This window comes from Gopherus evgoodei, chromosome 1 (assembly GCF_007399415.2).
Source record: "Gopherus evgoodei ecotype Sinaloan lineage chromosome 1, rGopEvg1_v1.p, whole genome shotgun sequence".
Taxonomy (NCBI): Eukaryota; Metazoa; Chordata; order Testudines; family Testudinidae; genus Gopherus; species Gopherus evgoodei.
Genome location: NC_044322.1, coordinates 130458197 through 130476769, shown reverse-complemented (window position 1 = coordinate 130476769; position 18573 = coordinate 130458197). Strand labels below are relative to the sequence as shown.

The window sequence follows — 18573 nt, the reverse complement described above, 5'->3', positions numbered from 1 at the left end:
TAAATATTGTACTTACCTTTCAGTGTATAGTATATAGAGCACAATAAACAAACCATTGTCTGCATGAAATTTTAGTTTGTACTGACTTCACCATTACTTTTAAATGTAGCCTGTTGTAAAACTAGGCAAATATCTGGATGAGCTGATGTACCCCTTGGAAGACCTCTGTGTACCTTGGTGGGCAGGCATACCCCTGATTGAGAACCACTGCTCTAGCTGAGGCCTGATCTGTGCTGAGTAGAGCAGGACAATAAAGTTCTGTGTCTTACGTACGACACTCCTGTTAAATCATCCCAGAATGATTAGTCTCTTTCGCAACTGCATCAAAGTGTTGACTCATATTCAATTTGTGATCCACATAACCCCCAGATGCTTTTCAACCACCTAGCCATCTATTCCCCATTTGGTAGTTGTGCATTTGATTTTTCCTTCTGAAGTGAAGTACTTTGCACTTGTTTTTATTGAATTTCATCTTGTTGACTTCAGATCAATTCTCCAATTTGTCAAGGTTATTTTGAATTCTAATTCTGTCCTCCAAAGTGCTTTCAACCCCTCCCACCTGGATGTAACCTGCAAATTTTATAAACATACACCAGAGCAATAAGAGGAAGAAAAACCTTTCCATTTTATTGACTTTCTCCCACTTTTAATTAAACAGAATTCCTTAATAGTGGGGTTTCATTACGTAGTTACTACTAGTCATTATACGTACTTTTTTAGATTGTGTGTGTGTGTGTGTGGGGGTGTTACTGCAGCAACAGTGATTTGACTGGCTGAGTTAATGGAGTTTTTCTAATATCTTAAAAAAGATTCAAGCAGTTTGCGTCTACCGTGCAGCTTGTATCCTGCTAACACTCTGCCAATAATAGAGCTGTATAGAACATATTTTTAAGACAGTATTTATTTATTTTTTGTTTATGCCATAATTCTGAGAATTTCATAAACTTTCAACCTGGTTAGGCCACTATTTTTAGTGATTCTTCAATAATGTTTATGAGACGGGCCTTTGATTCTCCTTAATGAATCATTATACAGCTGCACATGTGATTCTATGTGGTCAGGATGACCCCACAAATTCCTTTCCTTCTCTTGTCTCAGTTTGACTTGGCCCAAATACGTGCTATGAGTATGTGCCCAGTGACCACGCCCCATTTGCAAGTGATGGGCTGTTCTGTCTGGTTTGTGCATGTTAAACAGCTGGCCCAAATAGGCAATGCAGGGGAGCTTGTTCGGGTTGGTGGCAGTTGCCATGGGCATAATCTGAGGAATAGCATATTTGAGCCTTTACAATTATGTCCAGGTGCATCCAGGTGCCATGGATGGATATTGTCCTTCTCCCTCGACTATGGTTCCCCTCATCCCATCTTGTCATAAGTCTAAATGCTCTATTATGTCTTCCACTGTCACATCTTTCCCCATCTCTCCTCTGACTTTGGACATGGTCATTAGGAAAGTATTAACTGTCTAGTTTTTCTCATTTATGATGCTCTTTGGGACTCAGAATGCTTTATATGCTGACACAAGTTTGTCCTCCATCCCAAATTTTTCAGAAACGATGCCCTTTAGTGCAATCCAGTGAAAATTCAATGGTGGGCACATATTTCTGGGCACACCTATCTAGGCAAAGCCAATTCACTAGCTATTTCTCTGCACTCTTTGAAAATGCTCTAAAGGCACTTTTTGCCTGATTTCAGGGGCACAAACTCCCAATTTAGATATACAACGCTTTTGAAAATATAGCCCTAAATGTATAAAACTTTGAGGAAGGGGACAGGGTAGGTTAACTTAATAGAAGAGACAGTTGGTAGTAATTTATATAACTAAATTCTGAGTTTTAAAACTTTCGTATTGAGCCCCAATCACGAGTCAGGCCCACAAAAATCACAGGATTTAAAAAAAAATAGTATTTTTCGTGTCTTTTTAATTGTCATCTAGGATTTGAACTTTTAGTGTTCATGTTTTTTCCAGCCTTTGTCTGTACCATTTGTGCCAGAGTCTTGAAAGCAAGCAAGCAAGATGAGTGTCTCATATATTCAAACGACTTCAAGACATGAGCTAATAAGTAAAACATCAAATACCAAGAGACTCATGATAAAGTTGTGAGTTTTTTTTCTCCTTTTGACTGAAGCACAAGTATTAACAGCTGTTACGTTTTACTGTTGCTACCACTATTTTTACAATGATAATCAATGCAAAAGAAAAAAGAGTAAAAAGAGGTAAAAAATGACACGTGCATGTAATTATATATACATATATATATACATAAGCTGAAGACGTCATCTTAGTTTAAGTTTTGCCTGAAGACAATGTATTATAAGAATTTGCTATAAAAAGATTTAAAGGACTTTTCCCTGTCATAAACAGATAGCTAAGGGTTAATGTCTCTTTCACCTGAAACACCTGACCAGAGAACCAATCAGGAAACCGGATTTTTTCAACCTTGGGTGGAGGGAAGTGTGTCTCTGAGTCTTTTGTCTGTCTGCCTGTTTCCTCTGAGCTTTGGAGAAGTAGTTCTATTTTCTAGTCTTCTGTTTCTAAGTGTAAGGACAAAGAGATCAGATAGTAAGTTCTATGGTTTCTTTTCTTTGGTATTTGCATGAATATAAGTGCTGAAATGCTTTGATTTGTATTCTTTTTGAATAAGGCTGTTTATTCAATATTCTTTTAAGCAATTGACCCTGTGTTGTATCATCTTAATACAGAGAGAACATTTGTATTTTTTCTTTCTTTTTTATATAAAGCTTTCTTTTAAGACTTGTTGGAGTTTTTCTTTACTTCAGGGAAATTGAGTCTGTACTCACCAGGGAATTGGTGGGAGGAAGAAATCAGGGGAGGTCTGTGTGTGTTGAATTGGCTAGCCTGATTTTACATTCCCTCTGGGGGGAATAGGAAAGTACTTTTTGTTTCCAGGATTGGGAACAGAGAGGGGGGAGTCTCTGTGCAGTTTCACAGAGCTTGTGTCTGTGTATCTCTCCAGGAGCACCTGGAGGGGGGAAGGGAAAAAGGATTATTTCCCTTTGTTGTGAGACTCAAGGGATTTGGGTTTTGGGGTCCCCAGGGAAGGTTTTCCAGTGGGACCAGAGTGCCCCAAAACACTCTAATTTTTTGGGTGGTGGCAGCAGGTACCAGGTCCAAGCTGGTAACTAAGCTTGGAGGTTTTCATGCTAACCCCCATATTTTGGACGCTAAGGTCCAGAATCTGGGAATAAGGTTTTAACATTCCCACCTTGGTTATTGTAGTTAAGGACAGTTTGTTGGGGAGGTTTCTTGTTAAAAAAAATCCAAATTAAAAAACCAAAAACAAATAACTAATGCATAAAAGGTCTGCTTCTTTCTATAACATGCTGCTGGGGATACCCAGAGGTGTTGGCCTCTATGTTACCTCTCTCCCTCAGCAAAAGTGAGCTTTGCTGGTGATGAGACTGTGTGTCAGCTGCCTACCACACCAATCTGTCTTCATTACCAGCAAACTCCTCAAGGCTCACCCAGCCCAAACTTTGCCTAGCAGATAACAATCTGTAAACTCTAGCCCTCAAGCTCCACAGATGTGTTTCTCTGGACTGCCCAGCCCCTACCACTGTGCCTTAAAAGAAGATATTAAATTTGCTGCTCTGTTAATTTAACCAGGATAAATACACCCTTCCCTTCAAACACAACACTGACCTGATTTATAATAAAAGTAAAACAATTTTATTAACAAAACAACATGGATTAAATGATACCAAGTAAAAGAGAAAAAGGTAGAGCTGGTTACAAGCAAATAAAAGTGAATAAGCATCTAAAAGACTAAAACTTAATCTAGCTAGAACAGTCTTTGCTCAAGATGGTGTTTCTCATACCCACTCTCCTTTCAAGTTCTTTACTGACTGGCCTGGCCACAACTCATATCAGAAATTAAATCACTTGATTTATTTGTCCCCTAAGGTGAAGGGTAAAGATGGAATCTTTCTCTGTTCCTTATATCCCTAAGGGGAATGTCTTTGGCCTTGTCTACACTTGCAAGTTGGAGTGCATTAAATCAGCCCTGGGCGACCTAACTCCTAAAGTGTCCAGATTTGCAAGGCATGTAGAGTGCCTGGACTCTGCAGCTGGAGCGTTCCTAGTAATCCACCTTCATGAGAAGCATAAAGCTTGCTGTACCCCGGATGAAACGCCCGGGTGTCAGTGTGAATGACATATTGCATTACTGCGCTGTGATTGGCCTCTGGAAAGATCCCATAATTCCTTGAAGTGGCCACTCTTCTCAGTGTTTTGAACTCGGCTGCAGACATGAGGATATCCCCTTTCAAAGCTCCGTTTCTGACAGCCGGCATGCTTATCTGCTCTAGGACAATGCAAACCTTTACTGTGGAATGCTGCTGTGTTTGTGCGTGTGTGTGTGTGAGAGAGAGAGAGGCAGGGGTGGGGGCTGATGTCAGGGTTTCCCCCTTCCCTCTGCCACTGTCTGAACTTACAGGACAGCATGCTGACACACTCTCTGCCACCCAAAACACAGTCTCTCCCTCCACATACACACAACATACTCCTGTCACAATCCACCCATCACCTCTCTTCCCCTCCTCCCTGATTTGAAAAGAATGTTGCAGCCACTTGCACACTGGGATAGCTACCACAATGCACTGCTCTCTGTGGTGTTGCAAGAACTGCTAATGTGTCCATGCCACTGCACTTGCAGCTGACAGTGTAAACACACAGCAGCGTTTTTGCTGCTGCGGTCTCAGACAGCTGGTTTAACTCAAAGAGCTCTACATCTGCAAGCGTAGCCATGCCCTTTGTCTTACAAATCAGGAATGTCTCCCAGGGATTCAGGCTCCTCTGTCTCTCTGGGGTGCAGGAGCCATGTTAATTCTCTGTCTTTCGAATTCAGGATCAGATAACCCCTGCAGGTTAAGCTTGATGGCCTTGTTTACTGTTAATACATAAATTGAGGTACACCCACATTTGTTTATCTAGGACAGACCTGTTTACCACCTTTATCTGGGCTAGGCTGTCTGGCCTTAAGTGTGTTTTAGTAACATTATACAGATGGAATTCATAACTTCACATATAATCATTAACACATGCATTTTACAATCATATTAGTAACCAGTGTGTTATTAGCTTTCATATGATACCTCACAAGGCATAGTTTGTACAAATATTATTGCAATAGTGTGTAAGTGGTGAGTACATGGGTACTGCAGGGCATACATTCCATTGCTGCTCCTCTGTCACACCCATGCCAGTTCTCTTCTCCATTATTTCCATTAGTGGATATTCCCCACAATACATGGCCTTAATTTTCATTAGCCTAAGTAAACCTGAGGGCATATGGGATTATTGAAGAAAAAGTCTAACTTCAATAATTTATGTAATTGTATGTATATATGTATGTAATTTAAATAATTAAATTTCTCAGTCTCATGTATTTCCTCCATTGAACCAATGGGCTTGCATTATACAACATAGCTCACTCACTCAGAGTCAGCAAAGCTACCTTAAAACCACAGGTTTGTTAAAGAGCTTATTTTACAACTCTTTAGCAGCCCAGCAGTTTTTGAGTCTTTAAAAAGAATTTCTAATCAAAATTACACATTCTTTTAATATCACTTTTTTGAACACACAAGGGTTGAAGTGATGAGGGGAAAAAAAAATCACACTGCAGCACAGCAGGGAGTGTAACTCAGGGTCTCACCACTTTCTCACTGGTTCCTACTGCTTTCAGAAACCAGAACAATGTTTTATGTTCTTTTTAACCCATTCTAGGCAGGAAACTTCATAGCACATTACAGTACTGTACTAACGCAGTGCATTCTCATGTTACAATCTTAATCTGGCAACCATAATGACAAACTATCTTTTGTAGATTTGGCTTATCAGAGTCTTTCACCAACCACCTTCCTTTTATTGTTATAAAATATAAACTGCTTCACTTTACTGAGGAAAATAAGACATTTTGGTACATTATTATTATTAATTTATCAAGTGCCAAAATGTGCTTACGGCTGCATAAAACTGAAAAATATAGCAGTCCCTTGTTCCAAAGAGCTTACAATATAAGTACACAGGAGAGATATTTGAAAAAAGATACTTTACCTCACGTCAGGCTGTTTCACTTTCTGCCTCCAGATTTCAAACAAGCTGGCTGCATGCACTTATCACCACTATATGGGTGGAAAGTCCACTCTCATTAACTGTAGGAATGACAGAGGAGGGAAGGAAAAGGAAGCATTTGTTCTTGGCATACAGCCCCTATAAATAAAACAGTGTAAAAAAGACTATACAATCTCTTTCTTTGAAATCTCTCTCTCGCTCTCTCTATATATATATACATATACACATATGTAATATTAGACATAAAGAAACAAAGGCAAAAAAATTATCATAGTCCATGTGCATGCAAAGATAAGCTTAAGAGAAATAATGTAGTTTAAACCTTCCAATTGTACTGGATCAACTACTGTAGGACTTTCAATTCAAATTAATTAGAAACACACTGTAGGAAACAGGGAAAGAGAGAATCCAACATGCAATTTAATGTTCATTCTACCGTGAGTATGGTAAAATACTCCTACTGAGCATTTACATGTAACTTCTATCAAGGGATATTAAAGCCCTTTGCAAGTATTAATTTAGCTTCACAAAATGCTTGTGAGATACATATTATTCTTCTCATATTGTATATAAAGAAACTAAGTACGAGAGAGAGACAAATTGAAAGACATGTTAGCGAGTTGGTGCCAGAGTGAATAGCTCCCATTCCTGTGCTGACTACAAAATCACACCCTTTCTCCAGGGCCGATAATTAAGGATTCTGTGACTTCCCGGGATCTCCATGACTTTTGCAGCAGCCAGTGCAGCTGACCCCAGGGCTGGCCGAGCAGCTGGAGCAGTCCCAAGGCCAGCTGCTGCATTGGCAACTCCAGGCATCACTGGAGCAGCAGTCCTCGAGCAGCAGGGGCACCCCGGGCCCAAAGAAGGTGTGCACATGAGTGCTGGGTGAAGTCCCGAGCTGAATCCTCCCACAGAGAGCTGATTTCAGTCTGTGTTTGCAGCTGAGTGTGGCCTTACCTGTGTGTGTGCTAGAGAAGGCTTGGGGCCTGACACAGCAAGGACAGGATGAGGAAGTCCAGGTTGGTGGAACAGAAGTGAAGTGGAACCCCAGCACATCAGGTGGCATCCTGGACGGGAAGGTCCAACCCGTCACAGCATACTTGTAGTGTGACACCTATCAAACAACTGAGATTTCAATGGCTAGCCTTCATGTTTTACTGTGTTTATTTAAAACTTTTAAAAGCACATGAAAACACCTCTTCTGCCATTTATTCACTAGCTCTGCAGTGAACCCTTCAGATTTGTAAAACTATATCCCTTGCCACTGTCTTACATCTTGTTGAAAAACATCAACAAAGTCTTCACGTTTTATTTAAATATTTTGTAAGAAATGTCATCCACATTTTTTATTTATCTATCTTAAAATTTTTCATCCACCTCTTCTCGCCATAAGTGAAAATTCTTAGAAGTAATGTCTTCTGGCAGCCACTGAGAGATGTTGCTTTGAACAGCCATAACAAGCCGTACATTGGGCGCAGCAGAAGCTTTCATAAGGAGAGAAAAGAGGTGATTTGATATTTTCCTATCTTTCTGAAATGCACATACTGTTCTCTGATACAAACTCTAGTAAAGGGATCTGAGATTGTCTGGGTATACAATAGTCTGACTAAAACTGCAGTATAGACCTGACCTAATTGAAATGACAAGATTGCTAAATTAATCTGAAATAGTGCTGCCAACTGTCTAATTGTACAAAGTCAAACAACCTTGCCTCACGCTCTGTCCCGCCTTTTCCCCAAGGCCCTGCCCCCATTCACTCAAGCCTCCCTCCCTCCGTCACTTGCTCTCCCCCACCTTCACTCACTTTCACTGGTCTGGGGTAGGCGGTTGAGGGGTGGAAGGGGGTTTGGGCTCTGGGATGGGGCTGAGGGATTCGGAATGTAGGAGGAGGCTCCCGGCTGAGCCTGGGGCAGAAGTCTAGGATGCAGGAGGGGGTGTGGGCTCAGAGAGGGAGCGTGGGTGTGGACTCTGGGCTCTGGGCTGGGGCAGGGGGTTGGGATGCGGGAGGGGGTGAAGGGGATGTTGCTTTCCTTGGGAGGCCCCCGAAAGTGACCAGCATATCCCTCTGGCAACAGCCCTTAGGCGGTGGGGCTAGGAGGCCATCTCCACGCGCTGCCCCTGCCCATGGGCATTGCCCTCGCAGCTCCCATTGGTCACAGTTCCTGGCCAATGGGAGCTGCATTGTCAGCGCTGGGGGTGGGGGCAACATGCAGAGAGTTCCTGCCCCCGCCTCCCCCAAGGGCCACAGGGACATGCTGTCCGCTTCCGGGAGCAGCGCGGGGCCAGGGCAGGCAGCAAGCCTGCCATAGTTCCGCTGCACCACCAGACTTTTAGCGCCTAAAATCTCCTGGTTTGGCTGCAGTAGCCTCCAGGAGATAAAGCCTGATTCCAGGAGACTCCCAGTAAAACTGGGAGGATTGGCAACCCTAGTCTGAAAATTCATAATGGTTCAATCTGGAATCACAACAACAAAATTATGTAAATAGACTTTATTTTGACCAAAATGATATGCAAAAGATTTAGAGGGTTCTGTTGAAGTGCTACAGGCTAAGTGACAGAAGAGGAAAAAATAAGCTGTCTACTAATTGAGTATTGGAAGAATTAGAACATAAAACGGAAATGGTACTGATCTTAATGTTTTTTGTATAACTTACCAGAGGGGTAGCCGTGTTAGTCTGGATCTTTAAAAGCAGCAAAGAACCCTGTGGCACCTTATAGACTAACAGACGTTTTGGAGCATGAGCTTTCGTGGGTGAATACCCACTTCGTCGGATGCATCCGACGAAGTGGGTAATCACCCACGAAAGCTCATCCTCCAAAATGTCTGTTAGTCTATAAGGTGCCACAGGATTCTTTGCTGCTGTTGTATAACTTGTATTTGATTAGAAATCAATGGATTTTAAGGGATCTTTACACCAAAGGACCAAAGAGACTTAATATTATAACTGAATGACTTTACTGACACAGCAGGGCTGGGAACTAGGACTGGGATGCTAATAAGAGTTAGAGGTTCCATTTGACTTATGGTGAAACGTGGTCTCAGCCATGTTTTCTCTTGGTGCTGAAAACAGTTTTGTCTGTCGATACTAACACTTAAACTATTTACAGCATCTGCTGTAAGCAACAGGTAATTTTCCTATTGGAGATGAGCCTAATAAGAGAAACTGTAAGCCTGAAGGACACACACATATTATAACCTGACTTACTACCAGTGGTGTTTCTGACCAGACATTTGAAGAAAAAAATACACCTGTACCCCGATATAATACAACCCGATATAACACAAATTCGGATATAATGTGGTAAAGCAGTGCTCCGGTGGGGCGGGGTTGCGCACTCCAGCAAATCAAAGCAAGTTCGATATATTGCAGTTTTACCTATAATGCGGTAAGATATTTTGGCTTCCAAGGACAGAATTATATTGAGGTAGAGGTGTATATAAGATTGTATAGCACTTCACTTTTATTTGCTTTGATTTTCTCTCAGATTTGTAATAGTGTTGTTCTTATAAAGAAATATCTGTGTTTAGGTTGGTATGGGAACAATACCTATGGATCATTCTCAGAGATTAGGAAAACTAGGTTTTCTTCTAAATTCTGATCAGAAAGAGAAAGAGGGCACAAAGGTATGGAGCATTGGATCAAATGGGTAAGCTAGAAGGTGGCCCATTCTTTAAATGTTCAGTGAAGATGTGAGCTGCTGTCAGAAAGGAGCACATGGAAAACCCAATGATCACAAAGAATGTCAGGAAAGTTGAACTTTGGGTCCCAGTCCAACTAAGAACTTGAGCATGTCCTTTAAGTAGTTGAGCAGTCCTGTTGACTTAAACAAGACTACTCGCATGCTTAAAGTTAACTCAGTGCTTAAACGCTTTGTTGGATCGGGCACTACATAAACCTTTGGCGCAACCATGGTTGACAAATTCATATTTAATACGAAATGGTTGAATGATCCTGCACTCTAATCCAATCTAATCACAGAGTTTACAATATTTCCAAATACGTCTACAAATGCTTCTCTGGTCTTAAATATGGGTTCAAAGGACAGACACCATTAAGAGAGTTATATATGGAGAGAGACTTCTTTTAGTTTAACTTTCCATATTTCTGCACTTTTAAAACCTTCGATCATCCTGAAATCTAAGGGGTAGATAGTTTTAGGACATACTGTATATAATTACAGAATCCCAAAACAACAACATTATTCGGTTCCTCTGGACTTTGTGTGGCTATGATTTAAAACAAATGAATGAAGAAACAAAAAGATGAATATATACTGTAGAAGAACTTCAATGAAAAGGTGTGTTTTGCACCTTGATCAGTTCACTGGTTGTCATGGCCTTAGTCTGATATCACTAGAAAAAAAAATCTCAATAGGGATTCCAAAAGCAAGAATAATTTTGTTCTCACTGCCAAATAGTCAGAACCTGGGTCTATTTGACTGGATCACTCTGTGGAACATATTCACCAATGGGTATTGTGGAAGGATAATTTCTGGAGTATTCGATAACTCCAGGAATACCTTGTATAATAGAACTGAGACTTAGAATTACTATTTGAACCACATTGGGAGCCAGTGGAATCTGTGATTTTCTGTGGTGATAGTCACTTATATTGCTAATGAGGAATTAGAAATATGTGTTACCAGATTTGGTATTTTTGTAGTGATTGTGTCAAATTCTAGATAGAGTCAGTTATGAGTAGAACATGGAAATGATGAAAGTGGATAATATTGACTGTGTCCATGTGAGAAGAGTATATAAGGCTTCTTAACTAGATAAGGTGAAAAAAGGAATTTCTCAACACTTCAGCAATCTGTGTATCCCACAAAACCCAAAGCCTAATATCTTGTTATCTAAATGCCAAAATGATGTTTTAAGTTACGCATCTGAATCAGGGGCGGCTCTAGCTTTTTTGCCACCCCAAGCACAGCAGGCAGGCTGCCTTCAGGGGCTTGCCTGCGGGAGGTCCACCGGTCCCACGGCTTCGGCGTACCTGCTACTGAATTGCCGCCAAATCCATGGGACTGGCGGACCTCCCGCCGGCATGCTGCCGAAGGCAGCCTGACTGCTGCCCTTGCAGGGACTGGCAGGGTGCCCCCCACGGCTTGCTGCCCTAGGCACACGCTTGGAACGCTGGTGCCTGGAGCCACCTCTGACCTGAATCTATATCTGGCCTAGTTTAAATTTGGCCAGGTTACCAGAATTGACACACTTACTCGTACACAATAAAGCAACATGAGATCTTTAATAACTGTACATCAATCCCAGCTCTAACTGCAGAGGTCCTCCAACATGATGCAAGAAGTTTGCTCTGATACAGATTCAGAGACAAGAGTGCCACCTACTGAATCAAATCCAATGTTTCCTGCACCTAGGTTTTCCTAAGAGTTCTCCCATCCAAGAACTCAATTTGATCCTGTGCAGTGTGCAAGATCAGACAGGATCTCAGCATGAGGTGACTGATTTCAGGTTGACACCTTTTACATAATTAGAATATACATTACTATTAATATTGGAAATCTTGTTATTAGCTTTTAGGAAATTGCATTAAACTAGTTTTTCTGTTTCAGATGACGGCACAGTTGTTAGGCTAAAAAAATCAGTTAAAACTATTACAGTAGATTATGGAGTAAGGCTGTCAAATGCAGTTGTTAACACAACGTTAATCTGTTATAGGTTGTGGTACCAAATGGTCTAAATGACATCTAATATTTATGAAATAATTACAAAACAAATCATTCTGTAACCTATTTTGTAGATAGCTGCATCATCGGATTTATGATTAATTCATTTCTCATACTTGGAGCCCGCACAAATCCCTTTCAATTTGTATTAAGTACTTGCTCTTCATGAGTTAGATATTTATCCGTAGACCTCTTTTAATTAGGAGTAATATTTAAATTTATAATTTCAATTATGAAATAAATGAGCAGTGGTTGCCCATAAAGATATAGGTTTAATTTTTTAATTAGATGAGTGGCATCAGAACACATACTGTAGCTTGTGACAGGAAATTTTGAATACTGCAAGTGAGATTTGAATCATACATTGAAGCAGAAAGCTTATCACCTTGATATTAGATGGTCAGATTCTGATACTCTTCTTTATGTTGAACAGCACCTTACTCCATGAGTAGTCCCATTGATATCACTCATTGATGTGAAAAAGTGTTGCAGTCCGCAAAGTTTCCCCAAATTTTAGAATTATGTTTAGATGGATGAGATGACGGTCCCACGTCTAGTTACTTACTTATTCAGGTGCCTGAATGGGGACTGTCAATCTTCCAGACAAACATGCTCCTTTGGGAACATTCCATTTTCTTACAGGGAAAGTAGGTAAATTTAAGGACTTCTATATTTCTGCATATTTAGCTAGTTTTAATTGAGCGATTAGTGTTGTCTTATCATTACACACCTGATCTTGCACCTACTGAAATCAATGACAAAGCTCCCTTTGACTTAAGTGGTGCAGATTCAGGCCCTATAGCAGCCATAGAAGAGTTTTATTTTATTTATTTATTTATTTATTACTGTGGAGAGAGAAAAAAACTGCAAGGGAGGACGAGTCAGTGAAAAAGGACCACAAAAATCTCTTCATTGTTCTTGGTTCAATTACTTGCCAGTTAAAGAGAAAATAGGAACACTCATCTGTTGTGCATATCTCTTCTACTTTGCAGAAAAAAAATAAACGTATGAATTTCTGTTTAGGTTTAAAGCTCTGGAGGAATTTATTGCTGGTGCACTTGTTGCTGAGCAGGTCTTCTCTGCTATATATCTCTTAACTGACCATTTTGGAATGACTTCTGATCTAGGCATAGGACACAACACAGCAATTCAGGAAAAAAGCTACAGTGCACTACTTCAGACAAAAGAAATAGGTTAGGAAAATATTTCCATCAAGTGATAAAATAAGTTAATTAGAATTCCAAATTCTGTCTGAAATAAAATACAGTCCACAAGATCATAATACCACTGATTTTTAATCACAACTCCTCACTCATTTCAACAGAGCTCTGCTTGAACATCAATTGTATGCTATAGTCCATTGTATATATTGTACTCATTTGCTGGTTGATTAATAATGTATTTATTATAAGTATTATATTTTAACTTGGTCACGTTGCATCCTTCTTTCTTTCTTGTACCATATATATGTAACAATATACACAGAGCATTCAACTAGCAATTTGATTGGCCCCCAATCTCAGGGAGAAGGAGAGAGGGCCCCTGATGTTTCCTGATTCCTAAAATTCCTAATATCCTTTCTATCAAGTTTTTGGAGGGTTCACAGTAAGAACCTTGATTCCTAAATATTTTTCTTTCTTCACTCCACCCAAGTGACTCTGTTGGGGCTTCTGCTGCCTCAGGATACTAGTGGTCTCTATGGATCCTGCACAGGAGAAGTGAGTGTCAGGATCCGCAGTCAGTGAAATGTCCAGAGCACTTTGGCCCATATACACAAATATATTGATTTCACTGGAAGCGAGGAGCCTAAATACCTTGGTAGATCTGGGCCTTCCAGACTAGTCAAGACACCTTGTACTCTGCATCCCTTACTGTACCATCATGACAACCTGAAGATCAGTCAAGCCTGAACAGACCAGGAAGCATTCGGGTGCTTTAGGATTTGGCACAGAATAAATAATGGTGATGTAATATGAATGTTCTATCAGGGCCGCCCAGAGGATTCAGGGGGCCTGGGGCAAAGCAATTTTAGGGGCTCCTTCCATAAAAAAATTGCAATACTATACAATGCTATATTCTTGTGAGGGCCATTGCACCACTTGCTCCCCCCTGCACGGGCAGCCCTGGGAAAAATAAACCTTCCGCATCTCGGCATAAACCCAGTTTTGAGAAAACTTCTTTACAAGGTATCACTGGTTCTCAGCATCAGCTACTGCTAAAAGGCACTAAAGCTCATTAAAAGGGTTGGACAAATATTTTCTGTCAAAACTTTTTTTGGATCAAAAACTAAGGGTTTTTAAAAAGCAGAAAAAAATCACAGACAATGTCTGCTTTCCTTCAAGATTTGTTATGTTTTTTTTTAATTGAAAAGCTGAAATTAGTCTGCCAAAACCTGAATATGGTTTTGGGTTTCAGAATTGTGTGGCCAAATATTTGCTGCTTGCTGTGTTTGATTGTTTAAAGAAACAATAAAAAAATTCTGCTAAAAAAAAATCCAAAAGTTTTGAACCACCTCAGCTTGTGACCAAACGCCCGAGCCCATTCAGTAAGAGATTTTTCCAGGTTTCTGATACTCTGCTGGCTTCCTTGACTCATATCTGTCTCCATAACTTTGGGTTCATTTAGGTTACAACATAAGAACAGCCATACCGGGTCAAACCAAAGGTCCATCCAGCCCACTATCCTGTCTATGACAATGGCCAATGCCAAGTGCTCCAGAGGGAGAGAACCTAACAGGTAATGATCAAGTGACCTCTCTCCTGCCATCCATCTCCGCCCTCTGACAGAGGCTAGGGACACCAATCCTTACCCATCCTGGCTAATAGCCATTAATGGACTTAACCTCCATGCATTTATCTGTTTCTTAGAGACTGGCTCCCTGGGGTCCCTCACAAACTGGAGACGATTACTGTGGGTTTGTCTTTATTATAGTTTATGTACATACTCCACGAACTGAGCATTTGAGCTTGTTCCAGAACCTGGGATGAGCCTATGTTGTGAAAACTGAAATGCTCAAAATAGCACAAGCATGTGAATGGATACAGGGTGCTAAAATTAAATTAACCCAGGGATTCTCAAACTGGGGTTCGGGACCCCTCAAGGGGTCACGAGGCTACTACTGGGGGTCGTGAGCTGATAGCCTCCACCTCAAACCCCACTTTGCCTCCAGCATTTATAATAGTGTTAAATATATAAAAAAGTGTTTTTAATTTATAAGAGGGAGGGTTGGAATCAGAGGTTTGCTATGTGAAAGTGGTCACCAGCACAAAAGTTTGAGAACCAATGAATTAACCTCTTTGAAGCCTCAGGGAATGCAGGGGAGGGGGGTCTCTCTTGGTAGGGCTGGGAAGGAGGTAGGTGGTGTAGGATATTGCTCTTCTCATGTGATCCCTCCCCTAGTGGCTAATTTTAAATGAAGCTACCCTCCCCTGAGATGAATCTCCCTATGGCACTGAAATAAAATATAGACTATAATTTGGCATTTGAGAAGTGAAAGGGATGGTAGCCCTAATGGAAAAACTAACAGCTTGGCTCTTCTGCAAACTGCTGAATGAGCTTTAGGGTAGGGAAGGCTGTGCCTCCCAAACAGCCTGGCTCTGCCTCCTATTCGACCCCCACCCACATCCTGCCCCCCGACTGTCCACCCCCTCAGAATCCCCAATCCATCCTGCTCCTTGTCCCCTCACCGTCCCCCAGAGACCTCCCCCCACCACCACCCGGGACCCCACCCCTGCTCCCTGTCCCCTGACTGCCCCAACCCCTATCCACCCCCCCGCTGAGTCCTGACAGACCCACGGAATGCCCACGATCCAACCCCTACGTTCTCTGTCTCCTGAACGCCCCCCCCACCTCTGCCCCCTCCCCATCCCCTGACTGACCCTGGGACTCCCTGCCCCTTATCCAACCTCCTCGGCCCCTTACTCCCGGCTCCCCCCTCACCTGGAGCCTCAGCGCGCCGCATCCAGGAGTGTCCCTGAACAGAGATGCAGCGTGGCTCTGGCAGGGCCTGAGCTCCTCCCCACTCAGAGTCACGTGGTAAGGGGGCACTCCTGGATGCGCTGAGGCTTCAGGAGAGGGGCAGAGGTGGGGTTGGGCCAGGGCCGGGGAGGGAGCCTCAGCCATTCTCGTGGGGGCCCCTGAGGAGCCCAGGGCCTGGGGCAAATTGCCCCACTTGCCCCCGCCCCCCGGGCGCCCCTGTGTTCTGTTGGCATGAGATTTGTATGACTGCATTACTCATGCCTGGTGGAAATTAGGACTATGCCTTTAGCATGGTTGTGAGCTGCTATGGATGACGAAGTGGAAATCTAGGAGTCCTTAAATCCTGCAGCATCACAGTGAGATATTGTTCACTTTAGAAAAACCTAGAGGGAATGTCTGAGGATCAAGTAACCGCAGGAACTACCAGGCAATCAAAGTCATTCCCATATATTTGATTGTGTGGGATCACTGAGGTTAAGACTTTGCCTTCTAGTTACTTAGCATTAAAGTGAAGGTAACTTTTGGGGTTATGTGTCTTTTGGGGATGAGTTTCCTGTTTTACAAATACTGTTGTTATTTGTGAAAGTAAATTAAACTTTTACTGTATGTTCCTCTCCTTGGAATATTGCATGTTATTCCGAAAACTAACTGAATTTACTGTGTTACGACTGATTCATCAAGATACTTAAACAGCAGGTTAGCGCAAAGAGTGTATCAGGCCTGATAGGAGCTACAGTATGAAAGGCCCTCTGCCAGTCAGCTGTGAGGGGCTCATATTCTCTTTCAATTGTAAGAACACAAGCAGAAACAATGAAAGTAACTTGATTCATGTTCTCAAGGTGAAAGATTTTTGCTGTAACACTCACTATTCGTATAAAGATCTATTGGACTAGAACCCAGGCCTGCAGAACAGGCAGTAGCTAACTTTCCCACTTTGGGCCATGCAGAGCTGTATCCAAGAAGCACTGTGGAGATTAAGCACTAAAGGAAGTACTTCCCAAATGATCCAGAATGATATCACCCTGCAGCCCTCTGATTGGCTCATGCTCACTATTTAATGCTGGAGGGTGCCGCAGGGAATTGTCTGTACACCACACAGGATTCTGGCCTGTTGTGATGCCAGATCTCACTTTGCTTTCAGTTTCTCCCATTTCTGACCCCAGCCTGACTCCGATCCTGACTCTTGCCTTCTGATTCCAGCCTAGCAACTAACTGTGATCTCTGGTCTCTGACCCCAGCCTGACTCTGAGCCTGACTCTTGCTTATTCATCCCGGCTCTAGTGATTACTCTATTCCCTGTTCTCTGACTGTTGCCTTGTGACTGTCATTGACTTGTGGACACCAGCCTAACTGTGACCACTATGCCCCAGTCCCTTACAATTGGAATGTGCTTCTTTTATTAGGGTTTAGCAGACTCAAGTATTGCAACTATCTTGAATTTCAGTTTGTTCATTTCATTTAATTATAAATCACTCCAGGTAATGTATTATTAATAACGGGTTTACAAGCTTTTATTTAAGTCATTGTGAAGGCTTCTAAGTTACTGGGTTATTTTTGTCTTTAGACTTCTTTTAAAATTCAAAGCAAAATAGCTTTAGATCCATTTATCCTCTTTGCCACAGCTGTCTGCAGGACAACAAGAAAAACAAAAGTAAATTCAGAGTGGTACGTACGGTAAAACATGTTTCTATCACTTCTGTAAAGACTGCTATTTCTGGGACCATGTTTCTGAACAGTCTCAGGTCTTATAACAAGATTTCAAAAAATGTTACACACTCTCATCAATACATTTCAGAATTCAATAACTTAAGAAAAATATGTAAATCTTTCCTTTGTTTTTAAGGGTATGATCCAAATGACTTCAGGGCCAGATGCACAATTCTGAAAGCACACCAAGTCCAATGCAACACAGAAAAGTTCTTAAGCATGTTCTTAAGTTTCATTGACTTAAAGTTGTGTAACTGCTTAAATTCTTTCCTGAATCAGTGCCCAGGTCCTGAGTTAGAGAATGACACTGAGGTAACATAACACAAAAAAATTGTACTTGAACTTCATATCTAAAACTGGCAATCATGCCCCTAACTGGGCATTCAGTTGCACTCACATGCACTTGAACATTTCCAACAGATGTTGCCTATAGGTGAAATTCTCTCTGTACGAAACCTAAGAAAGTTGTTCTTTTTTGGGACTGAGGTATTTTTAAAAACATCCTTTTCCAGTATAGGCCACAGGGTGTTAATTTACATTTATTAAAAAACAACAAAATATAATTGACCCTTCACACGTGATCATACCAAGTAAGGCCCTGATCATGTAAAAAAGCAATGTCTTTCAACCTTTCCAGACTACTGCACCCCTATCAGTAGCCTGATTTGTCTTGCGTACCCCCAAGTTTCACCTCACTTAAAAACTACTTACTTATAAAATCAGGCATAAAAATACAAAAGTGTCACAGCACACTATTACTGAAAAAGGGCTTACTCTCTCATTTCTACCATATAATTACAAAATAAATGAATTGGAATATAAATATTGTACTTACATTTCAGTGTACAGTATATAGAGCAGTATAAACAAGTCATTTGTCTGTATGACATTTTAGTTCAGGGTTTCTCAAACAAGGATCACCGCTTATGTAGGGAAAACTCCTGGTGGGCCAGACTGGTGTGTTTACCTGCCCCATCCAGAGGTCTGGCCAATCACGGCTCCCACTGGTCGCAGATCACTGCTCCAGGCCAATGGGAGTTGCGATCAGATGGGGCAGGAAAACACACCAGCCTGGCCTGCCAGAGGCTTTCCCGATACAAGCGGCGACCC

The 18573-nt window shown here is 41.6% G+C and overlaps 1 protein-coding gene across 3 annotated transcripts in view; it reads right to left on the bottom strand.

Moving 5' to 3' along the window:
* Window positions 1–18573, bottom strand: part of STS (steroid sulfatase) — a 182845-nt gene that overhangs the window by 159640 nt on the left and 4632 nt on the right. For 2 of the 3 annotated variants that reach the window (XM_030572271.1, XM_030572280.1), the window contains exons 2-3: window positions 7051–7207; window positions 6076–6173 (exon numbers count right to left, since the gene is read on the bottom strand). The gene's annotated coding sequence lies outside the window, so the exon portion shown is untranslated. Of the gene's footprint in view, window positions 1–6075; window positions 6232–7050; window positions 7208–18573 lie in introns of all 3 variants that reach the window. The other variant, XM_030572287.1, reaches the window with a different exon arrangement.